Raw genomic sequence first — 21,429 nt, forward strand, 5'->3', positions numbered from 1 at the left:
CTGCTGAGCGCAAAGCCTGATTTGGGGCTGGGTCTCAAAACCCACGAGCTCATGACCTGAACCAAAACCAAGAGTCAGATCCTTAAGGAACTGAGCCAGCTAGCCGCCGCTGTATTTCTGAGTTATGAGGAATTCTTTCCAGTTCATAGTTCATTCTCCAACATCCATTTCTGTCTTCTTCTGTAACAACAGAAACCAGATTCTATTCATTGCATTTGCGCCCAGCTAAAATGCTAAAATTCCCAGCTTTCTTCAGAGCTGGTTATGGCTGTGTGACTAACTCTATATGTAAACCAGTATGTAAAGCAAAAGTGTGGAGTGTGGCTTCTGGGTAAGCTCCTTAGTGTGGGAGGGGAATGAGGCCCTCTTACGCCTTCAGCCTGGAAGAGGGATAACTGGAGGTTCCGAAGCTGTCTCAAACTATGAAGTACCCTTGAAGGCAGAAGCCACGCGCAGACAGAAGCAGAGCCGAAAGTCAGGAGCTGGGTTCTCTGATGACACCGTGAAACTACCACACAAATCCTCTTTTAAAAATTCTTTTCAACGAGAGAAATAAACATCTGTTATGATGTTAAACCTTTGGGGTGTTTTGTTATATGGCTGAGCTTAATCTTAACTGACACGGTAATAAAATGTTCTTAAAAAGAATTTTCAAAAAAGATTTTATTTATTCAAGAGAGAGAGCGTGCGAGTGTGGGGTGGGGGCAGGGGGAGCAGAGGGAGAGGGATAAGTAGACTTCACGCTGAGCACTGAGCCCCATGCGGGGCTCGATTCCAGAACCCTGAGATCATCACCTGAGCATAAATCAGGAGTCAGACACTTAACCAACTGAGTCACCCAGGCGCCCCAGTAATAAAACTTCTTAATGCAGGGTTGCATGAGTGAGTGTGGGTACATGGGTGTGTCAGAGAATTGCTTTCGTCATTGTTTTTTCAGGGCTAATGGAAGGTGGCAGCTGACAGTTCAAGGTCTTTTCCACCTTGCCTCATCTCACCGGCAGATTGCTTCCTGTTAAAGGTCAGGTGTTTGTGGTTCTCCTTTCAACCTCAGCTTGCCCCCTTGTCTGGGGCGACAGATGAAGACCAAAGAAGCTCCCACGAAGACTGCATGTTCCGTTACCACTGTCCCAACAAGGACTTGGTGCACTTCTCAGGGTCTCCCATGTCTGAGGAGCACGGGGGCTCTGCAGGTTTTGCCTGAACTCTGCGTTTGCAGGTGGGGTCTGGCGTCGTCTTCCCATGGGCGTCCCTGGCAGTCTCGGCATTGAACAGCTCCTTCCTCACATACTGTGGTTCAGATTTGTAGCTGTTTCCTAGTTTTGTCAAAGATGGAACTCGTATTTCTGTTTTCCTTCTGTTTGTTGTTGCAGGGTGACTTTGGAGAAGAGAAAGGGCACAAGGATCCTTAGTCTACCATGTTAAAAACAGAAGTTCCCTTGCTTTATTTTTCAAACAATATTTTCATAAATTGGAAAGGGATGTATGTTCACTGCAGACATGTTAGAAAATGCAGAAAAATGAAACAGATGAAGGGAAAAATTGCTGATAATTTCACCAATCAGTGGTAACTCCTGTTAACATTTTAGAGAATATTTTTCCAAATGTTCTCTGTTACAATTTCTCTATAAGTAAACTGATAAATAATTTTTTAGCCTGCATGTTATTTTTAACCCTATTTATTGAACTTTTCACAAACATGATATGGAGTATCATTGAGTAGTCCACATTACTATTAATTGCTCTTCAGCATTCCAATGTGTGAAGATAACATAGGTTATTAACCAATCCCCTAGTTTGGGACACTATTTTTTTCCTACACATTGGCTATTATAAATAATGCTACAATGCACTGTTTTTAATTTAAAAAAATGCAGTAAGCATGGCCCATTTTTCACATTTCCTTAGCAAAAGCCTTCTACTGTGAAATTTCAGCTCAGGTCAGATGGTCGTTCATTAGGAATTAGTAGTGGACTATGAGGTTCTTCTTATTATTCAAGGTCAGCGCAGAGGCAGAATGGTAAATGGGAGCCCTGGAACTCAGTAATTATTTTCAATGCTGTGGCAGGCTCAGGATGAAGCTCTCTGTAGGCACAGAGGCACAAAGGGCCACAGACTTTCAATGATTGGGACACCTGTCCCCCTAGGGATTCCTACCACCTTAAAACCTAAAGGGCCCTTCCATCTCCCATGAAGGTACTCATAAAAAGACTGCTTATTGTAAACCAATTTTCACCTTGCAAAGTAGTTTCAAAAACCGTACATATTCCTTACATCCCATCACTCCACATCCCTTAAGAAAACCATCTTTTTATTTTATTTTTTAAAACGTTTTATTTATTTATTTGACAGAGGAAGAGAGCACAAGCATGGGGAGTGGGAGAGGGAGTAGCAGGCTCCCCGCTGAACAGGGATCCCCATGTGGTCTTGATCCCGGCACCCTGAGACCATGACCTGAGCTGAAGGCAGACACTTACCTGACTGAGCCACCCAGGCGCCCCTTAAGAAAACCATCTTATCTAACCATAGTATAAGGCTGAAGAACAGGATATTATCACTGTACAATATAGGCAGCTAAACTACAGACCTTACTGAGTTTCACCATTTTCCCCACTAATGTTCTTTCTTAGTACTAGGATCCTAAGGATGACCCCACATCATATTTAGCTGTTGTTTCTACTTACCCTCTTCTAGTTGTAAGAGTTTCTCAGTCTTCCCTTGGTTTTTTTTTTACCTTGACGCTTCTGATAAATACTGGTCAGATACTTTGTAGATTTTCGCTCAGTTTGGGTTTGTCTGATATTTTTCACGATTAGATCAAGGCCATGCATTTTTGGATAGAATACTACAAGAATACTCTTGTATCTCTCCCAGTGCACCCTATCGAGGGGTTCCTGAGGTCGAGGTGTCTAATTGCTGCTGGTATTTTTACCTTGATCACTTGGTTGAGTTGGTGTCTGACAGTTTCTTCATTGTAAAGTTATCACTTTTGCCTTTGTAATTGCTACGTATCTTGGGAGAGACACTTCCAGATTATGCAAATCCTATTCCTCCTCGATCCTGGGCACAGTAATCTGAGCATCCATCTTGTCTGCGACAATTCCTGGTGTTTGTCTAATGATGATTTTTTATTTCTCTCTTTTCTTCTAGGTTCAGCAATTGGAGTTTGTTGTGAGAAAAAGCAATTGCCTCGCGCCCCCCGGTTTATTTGTATGATGATTTATTATAGCCACATGGACACATGGATATTCATTTTATTCTCTGGATTAAAATCAAATGATACCAATTTTGTTGTTCAAATTGTTCTAGCTTTGGCCATTAGAATCTCCTTCAGGTTGCCCCTGTTTTCTTTGAGATGCTGCCATCTTACTTCACCGTTTTCTTTCTGCCATCACGGTAGTTTCCAGGATCATCTTGTGTTTACCCTGCCCCTGCTTTGAAATCAGCCACTTCTAGGAGTTCTCAGTATTAGAGGATGGTGTTTAGAGACCAAGATCTGGGCACCAAGTTTGTTCATTATTGCTGAACTATTATTGCTACCAGCAGACAGAGCTGGAAAAAAAAAAAATATATATATATATATATATATATATATATGAACCTATGTATACACATATATCTATATGCTGATACCATCGAATCCACTCCGAAACTATGGGGTTCATTATAGCATCCCCCCCTTTCCTTATTTATAACTTCTTTTTCCAATGGTAAAAAATTCAGCTCTCATGGGGCACCTGGGTGGCTCAGGCCATGATCCTGGGGTCCTGGGATCGAGCCCAGTGTTGGGCCCCCTGTTCGGCTGGTACTCTGCTTCTCCCTCTGCCCCTCCATCGGCTCATGCCTTCTCTCTCTCAACTCTCTCTCACATACTCTTTCTCTCTCTCAAATAAATAAATAAAATCTTTAAAAAATTCTTTATATATTAGATACACTGCCCTTTTATCTGGGCATATGTTATGAATCTTTTTTCCAGTTTGCCAATTGCCTCTTAACTTTATGGCACTTTCATTATATAGGATGGGGAAGAAAGGAGAGGAATGGGTGGTGTCTATTGATAGTAGTTCCTATAGACTGCACTTCCTTTTTGTAAACCTCATCAGACTTCCTATTATTTGTTGAATATTCTCTTTATTACTAGATTCTACCTGTGCAATGTCTTATTTTCCTGTTATACAATGTGTCCTATGGGGGTAAAGACTGTCTTCTTTACCTATTGTTTTATCCCAAACACCTAATAGCACGTGGTACATACGAGGTACTCAATAAATATTTGTTAAATGAATAAATACATGAATAAAATGTGCCCTAGAATCCTTATTCCCAGTAAAGTAGTGTGTGAGATATAAGGACATATAAACCTGGTGTCTCTCTTCAATTAGCCTGCAGCCTAGATAGACACTTAGGATCAAGCACACAAAACTCTAACCCAGAAAAAAACATTCTACAGCAGGAACTAAGTTTCAACCTTTGTGCCCAGAGCTCAATAACCAATAAAATTATTCTAATCCTTTATGGTGATTGCAATAAAATATATACTAGCCAACTTTTTCTCCTATCATTTTCTAGTAGCAAAAGAACACAGGATTGAAATTAAGAAGTCCAGGGTATAGTCTCTTAACTGTTTAGAATTCACTTTCCTCATCTGTGAAATGCAAGTGAGGTCAGGCACTGGAGTGGTGATTGAAAAGGACCTTCCTAAAGGCAATCTTTGCAAAACTTTTAGAAAATCTGAATTGCGAAGTGAATATACAAGGGGATAGTTTCACAAGCATCTTCAACCCAGAGAGGCTAGAAAATACTGAGTCATCACAAACGCAGCCACAAAAATGGACCTTCTGTCATTATCACATTGAACTAAACATGTTAAAACATGTAAAAGGAATATTAATTTTTTTTCATACAACACAAAATAATCCCTGAGAAACCAGAGAACAATGTCTTGTCTAAAGGAGTATTTGACATTACTGATCTGCAAATGTTCAGGGATTTATCACTGATTACAGTTGGATACAAAGAAGACATTAGGAATGGCATGGATTGCTATCAGTCAGGAGAGAGTGTTGTACTTGGGGCTATGAGAAATATGTGTGTGTGGTCAGGGTGCTGGGAGAATAGGAGTAAAATGGGCTGTCAAGAACGTATGAATGATTAATATGTACGTGCAATGACATGGGTTGGAATATACTGCACATTTGATTGAGTGGGAAAAGTAGGGGCTATCTAGTACCCATAAATATATGTAGCATTGTTTTAATATTGTGCATTAATAGATATTAGCCAGATCCATTAAGAGGTGTCACCAGAGCTCATCAATTTTTCCTACATTATATTTCTTGTATCCATGCTTCTTTTTCATTTCCTCTACTTTTTCTCTAGTTTAGAACCAGCATTTCATGTCTTGGTTGTTGCAGTGGTCTCCCAATTAATCAACACACCAGTCTTCACCAAATGCAGCTGACCACAGCTAACAACAACCAGGTCAGTATTCTTAAAACATCCTTTTAATTCTATCAATTCCTCATTCTCCTAGTCCCACAAAATTGCCCAGAATAGTGGGTTTCAAACTGTGTTCTAAGGCCCATACCTAGTATGCTCCAGAAATGTGCTGTTTACTTTTACTTGCCCATTGTCTTTCTGTGTCTGGCACGATGCCTGGGGCAGAATAAGTATGCAGTAAAAATTTACAAAATGAAAGACTGAATTAGGTGACTCATTGGTTGCTGGAAGATGGAATTTGAGAAGATCAGAAGACTAGATTCTACTTCCTCTCAAATCAGCAGCCCCACTGTATCTACTTATTATGTTGGTGTTCCCATGTTAAATTTTATTTTAGAGTCCTGTTGCTTTAAGTGCTTATTTAAAAATCAACAAATAGATAAAGATGTCTTATCTTTTCTTGCACCTGACACTTAAAAATCACAAATTGATCTTCCAAAGGCAATTGCTCCTACTCCCTGAAACGTAGAAGATGTCATCATCAAGGAGTTTTGCTAAGCAATCCTCCCCCAAACCTCATGGCCCTATGGGGGCAGCCATGTTTGTTCTTATAGAATCCTATCCCTGAGAACAGGTTTCGACCCAAGCCTAACCAATTATAATATTTTGACATCTAGGCCAGAGGTGATTTGCTTGGGGCTGGGCACCTGACCCCAGCTAGGCTTTGGGATTTAAAACATTTATTTTTAGAAACTGAACAATAACAGTGTGTCAATTTCTGTGGCAAAAACAATGAGAAACTCTTCATGTTCAGGTCTCCTATTTTTTTTTTTTTAATTTAAAAGCAACATCTTGGGGCACATGGTTGGCTCAGTCGGTTAAGTGTCTGCCTTCAGCTCGAGTCATGATCCCAGGGTCTGGGATTGAGCCCCATGTCAGGCTCTCTGCTCAACCAGAAGCCTGCTTCTCCCTCTGCCTGCTGCTCCCCCTGCTTGTGCTCTCTCTCTCTCTCTGGCTAATAAATAAATAAAATCTTTTTAATAAAAATAAATGCAACATCTTTTTTGGGGATTTTCTTTTTCATTTTTCTTGTTTTTTAGTCTCAGGGTAGTTAACATACAGTGTTACATTAGTTTCAGGTGTACAATATAGTGATTCAGCGATTTATACATGACTCAGTGCTCATTGTGATAAGTGTACTCTTTAATCCCCATCACCTATTTCACCCATCCCCCTACCTACCTCCACTCTGATAACCATTAGTTTGTTCTCTGTAGTTAAAAGTCTGTTTCTTGGTTTCTCTCTTTTTTTTTCTTTCCTGATTTATTTTGTTTCTTAATTGGCATGTATGTGTGAAATCATATGGTATTTGTCTTTCTCTGACTGACTTATTTCACTTAGCATTATACTCTCTAGCTCCATCCACGTTGTTGCAAATGGCAAGATTTCATTCTTTTTTATGGGTAATATTCCATTGTATATATATACCACCCCTTCTTTATCCATTCATCTATTGATGGACACTTGGGCTGCTTCCATAATTGGGCTATTATAAATAATGCTGCAATGAACATAGGGGTGTATATATCTTTTCAAATTAGTGTTCTTGTATTCTTTGGGTGAATACCCATTAGTGTGATTACTAGATCATAGGATATTTTTATTTTTAATTTTTTGAGGAACCTCCGTACTGTTTCCACAGTGGCTGCACCGGTTTGCATTCCCACCAACAGCGCACGAGGGTTCCTTTACTCTACATCCTCGCCAACACTTGTTTCTTGTGTTGTTGATTTTAGCCATTCTGACAGGTGTGACGTGCAACCTCACTGTGGTTTTGACTTGCATTTCCCTAATGATGAGTGATGTTGAGCATCTTTTCATGTGTCTGTTGACCATCTGTACGTCTTCTGCAGGTCTCCCAATATTTGGAGAAAGCCAATCTGGAGTTGAGGAGACAGAAGCAAAGATGCAGAGAGAAGGAGAAATGAGAGACAGAGAGAGCATCCTGGTGGTATTTGAGCCTTTGTTCTACACATTTCTTAGGCGGTCAAAGGTTGGGTTCTATGAAATCAGACCCTGGGTTGGAGTTCAGGATCTAGGATATTTATTAGGAAACAACAGTCATGGAAAGACAGGGAGGAAACAGGGTGGGTAGAAGGAGAAACTGAACTGTAACACAGATCTAATAAAGCCCTGGATGACCCCATAGAGAGCTCTGTAGTGTACATGGCCCATTGGAATTGTCCTACATGACCTGAGGTGACCTGGCCTTTATCCTACCAGAGTGACCAGTCACTGGATATGGAAGAAGTGTCCTTGGGTGAGGCGACTCTCTATAGCTGAGGCAAACCCTGAAGTAACTGACAGCTGATGGCTGTCTGCTGACCACATGGCCAGTATCTGGGGCAACGCATCCTTCTTTGAAAGGGATCTGGACAGTACTTCTCATGCCCATCACAGAGACCCACCTTCAGCCTGCCTCCACTGTTTAATGTTCCAACCTTTTTTTTTTAATTATGAGACACTTCAGTCTGCTTTCCATACATTTCTATTTTTGCCAAATCAAGGTCAAGTTAGATTTTTATCACTTGCCACTAAAAAAGTCCAGACTAATATCCTTCAGCTAGATTGCTCCCCAGAACGCCTCCTCTACTCCTTTGGCCATGAAATACCTGTATTTTTTTCTTCTTTACCCACTCATTCATGCAACAAACATTTCCTGAGTATCCAGTATGTGTCAGGCACGAGTCTAAGTTCTACTTTTCCTGAAGCTCCAGCGGCTGCCCCATACCTTTAGAAAGCCCTTTGTTACTGCTGATCCCTCAGCAAGGTCACCCTCCTCTGAATGCCAGTCGCACTCGTGGGCTCTACCATTCACTCAGCACTACTTTGCCTTTCCTTGGACTTCTGGCCACTGACAGAACAGTTTTTGTGACACTGTTCTGTGAAATAATATGGGCCTCACTGAAGAATGGGGTGAGGAAATTCCTGTGGGACTTGTCCTAACCTCTAAGGGCGTTGTTCATTATATTTCAGTGTTTTTTAAAAAAGATATATGTATTTATTTGGGGGAGGCAGAGGGAAAGAGAGAATCTCAAGCAGACGCTACACTGAGTGTGGAGCCTGATGCAGGGCTCAGTCTCACAACCCTGAGATCACAACCTGAGCTGAAACCAAGAGTCAGACACTTAACCAACTGAGCCACCCAGGTGCCCCACTAATGAGGTTTTGTGTGTGTGTGTGTGTGTGTGTGTGTGTGTGTGTGTGTTGTACTAAGCTTTTGGAATCCAGTGTCTTCTACTTTTATCGTGGTGAAATATATATGACTTAAAGTTTATTATTTTAACTATTTTTAAGTATACGGTTCAGTAGCCTTCAAGGCAGTTCCCAGCATAAGCTTGGAGCAAAGGAGGAGTGGGACACATGTAGTCTGCGCACGGGTCACACTGACATCTAAGCTGGAGGGAAGGTGACTATGGAGGGGGCAGGCAGGGGCGTGCCTGCTCCTTGGTTGGGGTGATTCAGGACACAAAACCAGGGTTAGCCTTTGGCGATCATGGCTATGTGTTCCACGGTCCTGCGTTCGCTCTGCTTCCTCCGTCAGCTTTTCGTGATCGTCTTAGCAATCGCATTGTCAACACATGTTACCCTCAAAACACTGGACTGGGTGCCTCTGAGGGAGGTGCACGAGCTCTTCTCCCCGACTTCCTATTCCAGCCTCACTGCTCGGTGGGGACAATCACTGTGAGATCAGCCAGGACAAAGGTGAAAGGCTGCTTTAATGCTCAGATGTTTCCTGATATTCAAATTCACTGAGAAACACTTCTAAACTCTAATTCTCCCCAGTGTGGTCACACTTTTGATTGAGGGTGTCAGCTCCCAGCAGGCTCGTGTAAAAAGGTTGCCTGAGAGGAGAGAGGCCGGCCTAGAGTGGCCCATCAGTGTAGATCCCCTTAGAATACCTTAGAATCTGAAGACCTGGAAGTAAAGACAGAGGCATCTAATCCCGCTAGTAGAGGCCCATCCCTGACAAGTGGGCATCGAGCCCATGCAGGAGTCACGCAGGGAGACACCTCCCTCACCATCCACACCTCCCTCACCCACACAGCCACCTCTGTGTTTAGACAGCCTTGTGAGAAGGATCTTCATTTTACTGAGACCAAAACATCATTCTCTATAATTATCACCTTTGGTTCATGATTTGCCTTAATATACTTCTGTCTAATCCTCAATATATGCACTCAGCTGGTCCTCACGTGGCCAGTAGCTCCTGAGGGACCTCGAAACTGCACTGGGTGATTTTCATTGCACAGGAGGGGTGGATGCTGTTCAAGGAGGCAGGTCTAAATGGGACTCTGGGGAGGTAAGGCGGGGGAGCAGGGATGGCAGCAGATCTGGCAGGGGCACTGGGCGGCCAGTAAATAACAGCAGGGCCTTCGAATCATATCTGAAGACCAAACAAAAAGAGTCTAGTGGGCCATCCCCTGCTTTCGCTGGCTCTCTCCCACCCGGGAGCCTTGGGCACCGCAAGGCACTGGGCCCTGGGCTGGAAGTGAGGAAACATGAATCTGGTCCCAGTCTATCTTCACTGGTTCTGTTACCTTGGGAAGATCACTTCAGCTCTTTGTACCTCAGTTCCCTCATCCGCAAAATTGGGTTTTAATAACTAGCCTTTCCACTTTGTGGGATTATGTGAGGGATCAAATGGGATAATGCACAGGAAGTCTTGTAAGGTCAAAGCGCCTAAAAGCCCATATATTGGGTAACAACCTGTCTCTGCTTCTGTTTCACTTCCTGCCCTCAGTTTTCTTTGTGTTATGTAAACACTTATTTATAATCTTCTGTACAATGTTAAATTGTATATACTTGTCAAGGTACCACATGCTTTTTTTGAAATACGCTGTGGAATAAATATAAACATATATAAAATGAATATTTAATGCATTGTTATGATGATTATTATCTTGGGGGAAATATATTAAGAAAATTACATATAGACTATATTATATAAGGACATCACTAAATTAAAACAAATTTTTTCCCTGTAATATTGAGAGTCTGTTTTTTGAACCTAGAGATTAAATATTTTTATGGGCTTAGCAGGCAAACGAAAACACAATCATGTTGCATCGGACCAAAAAGGAGTATATGTCTTCTTGTGTCTGATTTTATAAAGCAGTGAGGACTAAGCCACCTCGTTGTCATTCTAATCAGGATTCTGCTGCAGCTTGTGAATCATGATTCATGTGCGGGCTCTGAACCCAACAGTTGGTGAGCTGAGCTTCAGCAAGAACTTATTAAGGAGAACCACCCCCTCCCCCAACCTCTACTCACATAAGGATGTGTACCTTGCACTTGGTTCTGGCCCTTTTTATGCACACTGTGGTGTATATCAACTCACTCAACACTGCTGGATGAAAGTAGTCCTCCTTGAATTTATAGACCCACTTTACAGGGGATGTGAGAGCAAGGTCAGGGGGTGATTTAAGGGGTGCTACCAAACACATGCACCCAGAAGCATCATTCTCATTGCTGTGCCACAGTTCCTGGAATTGCACCAGAGATCTGAGCCTTTGGGTTCACTAGTACTGTATCTCCAAAGACTTTGAGAGAAGTGCAAATATTACGCACCGTTTGCAGTATATTGTAATGCCTATTTGCATGCGGTGCTTGGCCAACCCTCTTCCAGGGCCCTCCCGAACTTCGCCTGCTTACCTCTCCCACCTCTTCTTGCCGCAGCTCATTCTGCTCCAGCCATCCAGGCCTTTCTGTATTTTAGACAAACAAAGCTCATTTAACCTCAGGGTATTTGCACTCGAGATTACTTCTGCTTAGGACATTCTTTGCATGGCTGGCTCCTTCCTTCAGGTCTCAGCCAAAATGCCACCTTCTTAGAGAAGCATTTCCTTACTGCCACTCTCAATGGCGGCTTTTCTCCATAACCTTAACTCCTGCTTTAATGGCTCCGTAGCACTTACCACTGTGTCTCAATGACTTTAACCCATAGAGATGACTGAGTGATGACAGGGAGAGGTCAACATTGAAAGAAGAATGTACCACTTTCATTTCTGGAGAGAAGGGGGCATGCAGCACCAGTTATGGCTAAGGGAAAATACCCGGTCTAGGTTGGGAGGCAGAAGCAGGAGCAAGGGTAGAGCCCACGCCAGGGTCTTTGTTGGGACAGGCAAGGCAGAGCAGAGAAAACCGATTAGGATCGGCTAGTTTGAATGATTCTGGCAGGCTTTGGGTAATAGGGGGGTCTCTAGGTGCCTGGTACCTGGCCTTGGATGACATCAGGCAGAGGAAATATGGACTTGGTGTGTGAGAATTAAGTAAGGGGGTAGTTGGAGGGAGGAGACTCAGGATTGGTTGGTTTACACAGGAAAGGTGTGTTCCAGGTCGAGCTCTTCGTCCTCTCTAGGAATTGGTTAGCCATGGGTAGGTCAGCGCTCCCTGCCAGCAAAACTTCTAATACGTTAAAACATCATACGATAAGGTACAAGCTTCCAGTTACAAAATAAATGTCATGGGGATGTACAGCATGGTGGCTATAGTTAATAGCATCGTATTGGGTATTTGAAAGTTGCTAAGAGAGTAGAGCTTAAAAGTACTCATCGCAAGAAAAAAATTGTTTGTAAATATGTATGGCAACAGATGTTAACTAGACTTATCATGGTGATTATTTTGCAATATATAAAATATCAAATCATTACATTGTCCACCTGAAACATATATGATAATATGTGTCAATTATACCTCAATAAAAAAATAATTAATTAATCTAAAAATAATAAGATACAGATTAATGCACGTACCTGAAATAATCTAATTTATTTATGTATTTCTTTTGCCTACTTCAATGGAAAGTAAGCCCCAGAAAGATAGGCACCTTGTTCTTTTTGTTCTTTACTATGTCATCAATACTTAGGATAATGCCTGACATATAGTACGTGTTCAATAAACATTTGCTGAGTGGATGAACACATATGAGCTCGTAGAGTCAGGAAGCTGACTCGTTTGTATTCCTTATCCCACTCCATCCCTATACTTCACCCAGGACAGTGCAGAATATGTAACACCTGTTATAAATAAAAAGCATTGTTGAATTAAATCAAACTGAGAATGGTAATACGCCGTTTTGATTTGTGTCGTTTCACATAGTTTTAGCAAATTTATTTATCTGTTACAGATAAAGTGGATGGAAGGGCCCCCCCAAAACCATAAGCTTTGGTGGGAACAAACAAGATGAAATAGATTCAAGACATGTGCCCCTTTTAGTGAGGTATTAGCAAAAGATTCTTCAAATATCAAGGACAACATACCACAGGTTGTAATGACACCCCCTCATCTCTGCATTTAAGAGATTAAACTTTTAAAAATACAAATGTAATACACCAGGATGTTAAAAGCATTTATGTCTGGACAGCAGGATTATGAGTATCTTTGGAGTTTCCTGCATTTTCTGTATTTTCTACAATAAGCGTGCATGACTTTTAAAATAAGAAACAAATCATTCACAAAGACATTAATATTTTGGTTACATTTTATTCTAGCTTCCACACTAGAATATGCCAACAGATTAATAGAACTAACAAAGGAAACTGAAATCTGCTGTGTTTTTTTCTAGATCCTTCTTTATTTATTTATGTCTCAGAATAAATGTGAATTCCTAAATTATCCCTCATGAAATCTATTCAGAGTTTCGATTAACTCCAGCTAATGAGAGCATAGCACGTTACCATGTCATGCAAGAACAGAAAATAGCCTGGTAAATTCTCCATGTCCCTCTACCGATGTCAGCCCTGCCAACGTTCCTTACTGACGTCCCTGAAACTGACATTACCCTTTCATTGATGTCACTGAATCAGGAAGCTGAAAAGCTGTTGCAAAGTGACTGTTTCTATTGCAAAGGTTTAAAACTTTAGAGATTGAAAGGTTAAAGTTAAAAATATGTATTTTAATTTGAACAACAGATGGCCTTGGAGTGACTACAAGGCTGAATTAACTCTCGAGGCTCTATGGCTGTTTGTGGAAGAGAAAAAAAAAAAAAAGACAACCCAAACCCTTAAAAAGCCCACACTGGAACACATAGCTCAAGTGCTGGTGACATCAGCAGAATCTCTCTGTTGAATTAGAGTCCCGAATTTGGCTTCAGAGCCATCTGTTAGCTTCCAGATAGAATAATCTTCTATGAAATTATACCGCATAGTTTCACTAATGAACCTTTCCAATTGTCAGGGCCTCGGCTCACAGCTGTCTCACCTTCTGAAGCCGCTGTGGCTCCCTGAGCCCCTGAAATACACAAGGGATCCTACTTGCTCAAGTCCACAGTGGAGCTGTCTTTTGGAAAGATGTGTTCTGTCCTAGACAGAGGTCTATGGAAACAGACTTTGAGACAGGGATTTGCACAGATAAGGTTTATTAGGACATACTCTAGTGAGGAAATGAGGAAGGCAGGATGGGACAGAGGCTGGGAGCTGACCTATAAGACGGTCCAGCTCCAACCCCAGCCATCCTGTCAGATACTCTATTGTTGGACGTCCCATCAGAGTCATCCCAAATTGAGTCAAGGAAGCCAGTTGTTGTGTCCCTCATATAAGCAGTCATGGGACACAGGCTGCTCCCTGAACGCAAGCATCCCTTGGATGACATAGTTCCTTGTGGCTGAGACAATTTCCAGTGACAAACTCAGCCAGTAATTCCAACGGCTGAGGGATGAGCATGTCAACCCTGATAAGGGGATCTGAATGAAACACCCCGGTCTCTACTCCATCTTTGCCCACCCCGATCCTTCACTGACTGTGGCATCCACATCCTTGGAGCTCCTTGTGACTCAACTCCTACCTTCCCTCTCACCCTTGACCCAACTTCTTTTCAGCACCATGGGATCCTAGAGACAAACTTCAGCTAGCTACCTGGAATATTGAGCATATTTTCTTTTTAAGTAAGCCGTATGCCCAACATGGGGCTTGAACTCATGACCCCGAGATCAAGAGTGGCGTGCTCTACCAACTGAACCAGCCAGGTGCCCCAGTTACCTGCAGTGTTTAGATAGTCATTCAATCAATTATATTTTCAGCACTACCAACCCTATGCCGAAGATTATGTCCCCTCTCTCATGGAATTAAGGGAATAAGAAGTGTTATAGGAAGAAGAAATGTCTTGTGTGGAGGCCTATGGTCAAGAGAGAGAACATTGATGAGCTCAGAGAACTGAAAATGGGTCAGAACACAGAGCAAAAATGGTGGGAGAAAAGTAGGAGATTGTGAAGGGTGTTGTCTCCCATACTACAGAGATTGGGATTTGTCTTGCTATCACTCCATCACCCTTTCATTGATTTGGCAAAACACTTTGGTGTCATCCTTGACTCATCTCTTTTGCTCAGACCACACATCCGGTCTGTCATCAAACCGTGTCTTATTCCAAAATAAGACAATTTATTTGTTTGTTTTCTACCCCCTTCTCACCATTCCCATCACCCCCACTCTGGTCCAAGTCTCATCGTCTCTTCCCTGGATTATTGAGATGGCTTCCTAATTGGTCTCTCTGCTTTTGGCCCCGTCTCCCTTGGTAGTCCATTCTCAGGAAGCAGCCAGAATGATCTTGTAAATGTTATCAACTCCAATGATCTAATGCAAAGTAAAAGCCAAAGTTCTTAGTATGACCTGCAGACCCAACCTTCCTGAACTATCTCTTCCCCCACCCCCACATTACTACTCTAAGCGATCCGTCTCTCCCCGCTGCCCTAATACCACTCTGCGTCGCCCTTCTCTCACTCTGATCCACTGGTCTCGCTGGTCTGCAACAAGCCAGATATGCTCCCACTTGGGGATGTTTCCTCTTCTTTCGTCCTAAGATGGTGCTACCCAGGCATCAACAGATCTAGCTCCCTCACTTCCTTTATGTCTTTACTCAAATGTCACTCTCTAGTAAGGTTTACCCTGGTCACCCCACCTAAAGTGTTAGGCTTCAACCCAAATATTTCCTAGCTTCTTTCCCTGTTTCATTTTTCTCCTCGGCACTCTCCACTACGCCATCTACACATGCATATTAACTTATTCTTTGCCTGAGGCTCCACAGGAGTGTAAGCTTCATAAAAGCAGAACTTTTTGTGTATTTTGTTCACTATTGAATTCCTAGCACCAAGACCAGTGTCTGCTGGCTTGTAGGTGTCTTGATAATTATTGAATAAATGGATAGAGAGACTTTGGAAGACTTTACTGGTTGGTGGAATTGCTAGATAGCTGGTCTATCTTACTAGAGTAAATCTTTCTATTTTCAAATTTGAGCAAGGATCGTGGATAGCTTTCTAAAATGTATTTCTCTATTATCTCCATTTTTGAAAAAACATTAGTTCTGTGCGCTAAAGTAGGGACACTTTAAGGAGCTCTTGGGGTTTTGCCCCAGTGCTAAATAACCTCTGTGTATTGTATCTGGGGTCCATATTTTGTAGTTTTCCTGCCATTTCTTCACTTAGTAGTGGGGTTTCAGCTGTCACTGTATTTGAGACTTCTCCAACATATCAAATGGGACAAGAGCCAAAGACACTGGCCCAGCATACTACAATTACTGGAGAGTCAAAAGATTGCCTGGTCAACTAAAAAGCAAAGAGAAGTGGGAGTTACAAGATCTAGATCCTAGCACAGCCAGTAATAAGCTGAATGATGTGGGGAAGGGAGAGAACTGATACTTATGGAGCTGTTATTTTATCTGATTCACACAGTAATCGGGTGATGTTTGTATCATTTCCATCTTACAGATAAGAAGAGCAGACTATGGGAAATTAATCTGTTCAAGATCAGATGGCTTGCCAATAATAGACCCAGGATTGATTCCAGGTCCCCTGATTCCAAATACTATGCTCTCTTTACCATATTGAGGTAAATCACTACTTAGTTCTTCAAGAGAGACACCAAATGCATTAAATCTGAGTGAGTGTAATCAAATAGTCTCATATGCCATGGGTTGATTGCCTGCAAGAAAAGTGCTTAAGAGAAAAGATACATGTCAAGCAGACTCACATTAATTTCTCACTCCAAGTCATTTAAAATTTCTGAGCCTCAGTCTCCTTATTTGTAAAAGAGAGACAATAATAATAATAATAATACCCAGATCAGAGGGTTGTTGTGAGCTCTTCTAGAATAGTGTATATAAAGCACTTACCTTGGTACCTGACATATAATAAACACTAAAAAATGATTGCATTATTATTGTTGTTGCTGTTATTATTATTATTATTATTACTATTATATTACCAAAGTAACTGAGTCCTTCCTCTCAATTCCAGGCACCATCCAGGGAGCTTTTGGGCCATTTGAACAGGTGACTTCAAAGGCTTAAGGGTGGAGAATAGAACATAAGTCAGCTGTGCAGAACCATAGTTAACAGAAAGGCGATGTCACCCTGGCATGGCTATAAACATGTATAGAATATCAACACATGGGGAGAAGCCAGCCACCCTACCCAACAGGGGTGAAGCCCTAGAGTCCCACTGGCCTGGGCATCTCACTGCTTTTACCGGAAACCTCTCAGCCTGGGCCGCCATCAGAGTGGGTCTGAGCAGTCTCTGTTTTAGGCAGAGCATTATGTGGATTGGATTACATGGCTGTAAACTGATCAGTGCATATTCATATGCTGTCAAGCATCTGAGTTCAAACAATTGGACTCTTTTAATAAGATTAGCAACCTGTCCCCTTCCTACAATTTTTCTGCAGGATTCCATGCAGAATCCTGCACAGAAAAGTGTCTTAGAGAACTAGTAGGATTTCAGAATGCCCTGCATCTTCCTTCCTGAGGCAGACACAGTCAGAAAAGACCTCCATGTCTGGGGCCCGGAACCACCTGTGCACCCAAAAATGTGCCAGGAAAAATCCAAAATCAAAGGAGTGGTGATGTGGACAGGAAGCTCAATAGAAGAGTATGTATTTTTGAATGGTCAATCTCGCAATGGTCGTGCATACGACTCACCCATGGCTTGAGAACCAAGCTTTGCCTCCAAAGGCAAGAGTGAAACAGATGGTTGTATGTCCCATACTGTAAGGCGGAGTTTCATCATTATATAATTGCTAAGGGGCTGGTATAAAGCTATGGAATCACACAGACCTGCCTTTCAAATCCCACTTCCTTCACTTACTCATTTCAAAAACTTGATGAAGTGATTTAACATCTCAAACCTTATTAGTTTCCTCCTCTTTACAAGGGGTTGATAATACCTACTTGTGGCAAATGGACCTAAGCTTATTGCTTACTCAGAAATACCAGATCCTCCAGGGATTATTATTATTAGGCCCTTTTTGGTAGAGAGTAAGTAGCTTGTAATAGTTAGATGGTAGGTAGGTAGGTAGATGAGGGCTTTCCTTCTCCAAAATCCTCTATCAGATGCTACTTTGCAGTGAAAGCAAATCTCAAGCCAAATTCTCAAATTCCGCCACAGATAAGGAAGCACCAGTCATACAAATCATTTGATAAGTGTGACAAAATCTCAGCTCTCTGTGATTCTGTTTAGGTGACTGTGACAATTTTTAAGGGTAGAATTCTGCCTAAATTTCTAATAGGAGCCAGGTAACACCATTTTCTCTTCAGAACCCTAAACCTAGGGATGCCTTTTTGAAGCAATTAGGCTACTGAATGACTAGATTTTTTTTTTAAAGATTTTATTTATTTATTCGACAGAGATAGAGACAGCCAGCGAGAGAGGGAACACAAGCAGGGGGAGTGGGAGAAGAAGAAGCAGGCTCATAGCAGAGGAGCCTGATGTGGGGCTCGATCCCATCACGCCGGGATCACGCCCTGAGCCAAAGGCAGACGCTTAACCGCTGTGCCACCCAGGCGCCCCTGAATGACTAGATTTCTTTTTTCTTAAGTAGGCTCCATGCCCAGTGCAAAGCCTAACATGGGCTCGAGCTCGTGACTGTGAGATCAAGACCTAAGCTGAAATCAAGAGTTGGACGTTTAACCAATAGCCACACAGATGCCCCGAGTGACTGGATTTTTACATTCTGTCTTAGCCATGGAGAGAGAGTGCCTGTATAATACTACTAGCCAATCCAGCATCTGGAACAGTCCTCATGTCACTAACAAAAATGATTTTGAATATCCATTATGCTAATTCTGATTAATAGACTTTTGGTGTTGACCAGAGATCACGAGAGCTAAAGGACTAAAGTAGTTTTGTAGTAACTGCCTCTGGAATGTCGAATTCTAATAAGGTCTTTCAAAGGCTAACTAGACATCCTTAGAGTGTGTTTTCCCGATTAGAGTCCTTTGAATATTAATTAATCTTCCTAAAGTGGTTTTAATTAGGGTAATTACCTAGGATAAATACCCTAAGGTGTAGATTGAAACATACACACACATTACTATCTGAGCTGATATATTTTGAAGTTAAAGACTACACAGAATATCTCATAGAATTAAATGATACATGTTAGGGACTTAGTGTCTACCACGTGCTAAATGATAGCTATTAACGTTATATAAATTTGTGTTTCTACTAATAACATTAACAGAGCTTGGGCCAATTAAGGCCATCCACCTTGGTGGTTGGCTCAGAATGGTGGAGCAAAGGCCAGTGGTAAGTGACAGTCTGTCCTGAATTGTGGGGTGAATGATACCTCCTTGGTAGCCATCAGAAATACATTGATGGTAGGGGGAGTTATGCAAGGGATTGGAATTCTTGGGTGAACAGATAAGGGTGGATGTAGAAAGCTTTAGATATTAATGTTAATGTGATGTTAATAGATAACACTAGACAGTAAACTCCATTAAGGACAGGAAATTCTTTCATTTTTCCCCCTGCTATATATCAATGCTTAGAACAGTGCCTGGTATATTATAGTTGCTCAATAAATAGCTGCTGAGTGAATGAATAAATTAATTTTTAAAATCCAGTCAAGTTCTCTTGAGGATGTTCAGGACTTCATGCTGTGCTAAGCATAAAAGAATCTCAATGAATGTTTACTAATTAAAATGAATGAATAAATGAATGAATAAGCGGCTGAATGAACACATGGAAGAATTCTAAGGAATACTAGCAAACTAGAACAGAAGCTTCTTGAAATCCAGATGCGCTCCATTTATAGCAACTCCAAAGACAATATTTTAAAAAAGATGGTATGAATATAGTGGCATTATAACCAAATGAATATCCCTATGTGAAGAATACGGATGAATAGATCCATATTGACCTAAAGAAAGAGCTCTTGGGTAGTTATGGGAAATCTCCCTTCCAAGCTCATCATAATTGTTGTTTAGGAGTTGTCCTTTGGGGGCGCCTGGATAGCGCAGTCGTTAAGCGTCTGCCTTCTGCTCAGGGCATTATCCTACCGTTCTGGGGATCGAGCCCCACATCGGGCTCCTCTGCTGGGAGCCTGCTTCTTCCTCTCTCACTCCCCCTGCTTGTGTTCCCTCTCTCACTGGCCGTCTCTCTGTCACATAAATAAATAAAATCTTTAAAAAAAAAAAAGAAAGAAGTTAAAAAAAAAGGAGTTGTCCTTTTCTTTGTGGTATTTTTTGATAAACAGTTCTTAATTTTAATGGCTAAATTTATCAATCTTTCCTGTTTTGGTTTGCACGTTTTATAACTTAAGAACTCCTCCCTTATTTCAAGTTGAAAAATATGTTCCATATTTTTTACTAAAGGTTTTAAAATTTTGCCCTTCTCAATGTCATCAGTCTACTGGGAACTGATATTTTGGGTATGCTGTGAAGTAGGTATACAATTTCATTAGTATTCTCCCAATCACTATTTAAACAAAATGTTATTAAGTAGTCCAATAACTACCTTTTATCATTTTGAACTACACTCTTTGACTAAAGTTATTTTTTTTTGTTGAGGGTATCCACACATAATGTTAATTCATCCCCACAAATAATGTGAGTGGAAGCCTGTGGTTAGGAATTTGGGGTGAGGTGTCCTTCCCTCTCACACTCTCACTTTCCCAACTCCATTTAGAGTCAAGTCGGATAGGCCAACATTCTCTTCTTGTTGCAAGTTTATTTATCATCTAATGAAGACATCAACCTTTGAATGTGGGGTTCCTTCTTTAGAATTTTTGCTTTACTTTCTCATTCTACTTTGGCCACTTCCAACTTTGCATCTCATATCTGGCCCAATAAAACCAAGGCTTTGGGCTTCCAGGAATAAGCAATTTTTATCCTAGATCATTTCTTTTTTTTTCTAATAATAATTTTTTATTATGTTATGTTAGTCACCATACAGTACATCCTTAGTTTTTGATGTAGTGTTCCATGATTCATTATTTGCATATAACACCAAGTGCTCCATGCAATACGTGCGCTCTTTTTTTAAATAATTTTTATTTTGTTATATTAGTCACCATACAGTACATCCTCAGTTTTTGATGCAATGTTCCATGATTCATTATTTAATATGTGCCCTCCTTAATACCCATCCTATCCCAATCTTCCACCCCTCTCCCCTCTGAAGCCCTCAGTTTCTTTTTACTGTTGATTCTGGCCTCAAGGATTTTGAAAATTCCCTTTAACTTCCTGACAGCTCATTCATGCATTAAAATATATTTTAACAATTTAATTCAAACTTTTAGGTGTTCTGGACCATGAAAAAGTCTCCAAGGACTAGTCTCTCATGCTGCTGGAATAGAAGTCTATGGAATAGAAATTTAAATCTTTGATCCATGTGGAATTAATTTTTTAATATTATAGAGTGTGGTGGGGATCCTAGTTTATCTTTTCTGAAGTCATCCAGTTAGTCCATTTATTTACTGAGTAAGTCACAAGATGGCAGTTTTAGAATGCAAATACTCAACATGTTAAGGGAAAAGAACACTAATACAAGTATGAATAAGACATAGTCTCTGCCTTAAAGATCTTACAGCCAAATGAAAAATGACTCCTACTATTACCATTTGCCAGTCTCCATTGGGTAAGAGCAGTTTCTTGTATCACAAGGGTCATTTGTGCTAGAAATACTGCCATCTCATTTTAGTTCCACATATTTACAGACAGACATAT

Source organism: Ursus americanus, chromosome 24 (assembly GCF_024610735.1).
Source record: "Ursus americanus isolate L20-20 chromosome 24, mUrsAme1.1.p, whole genome shotgun sequence".
Lineage (NCBI taxonomy): Eukaryota > Metazoa > Chordata > Mammalia > Carnivora > Ursidae > Ursus > Ursus americanus.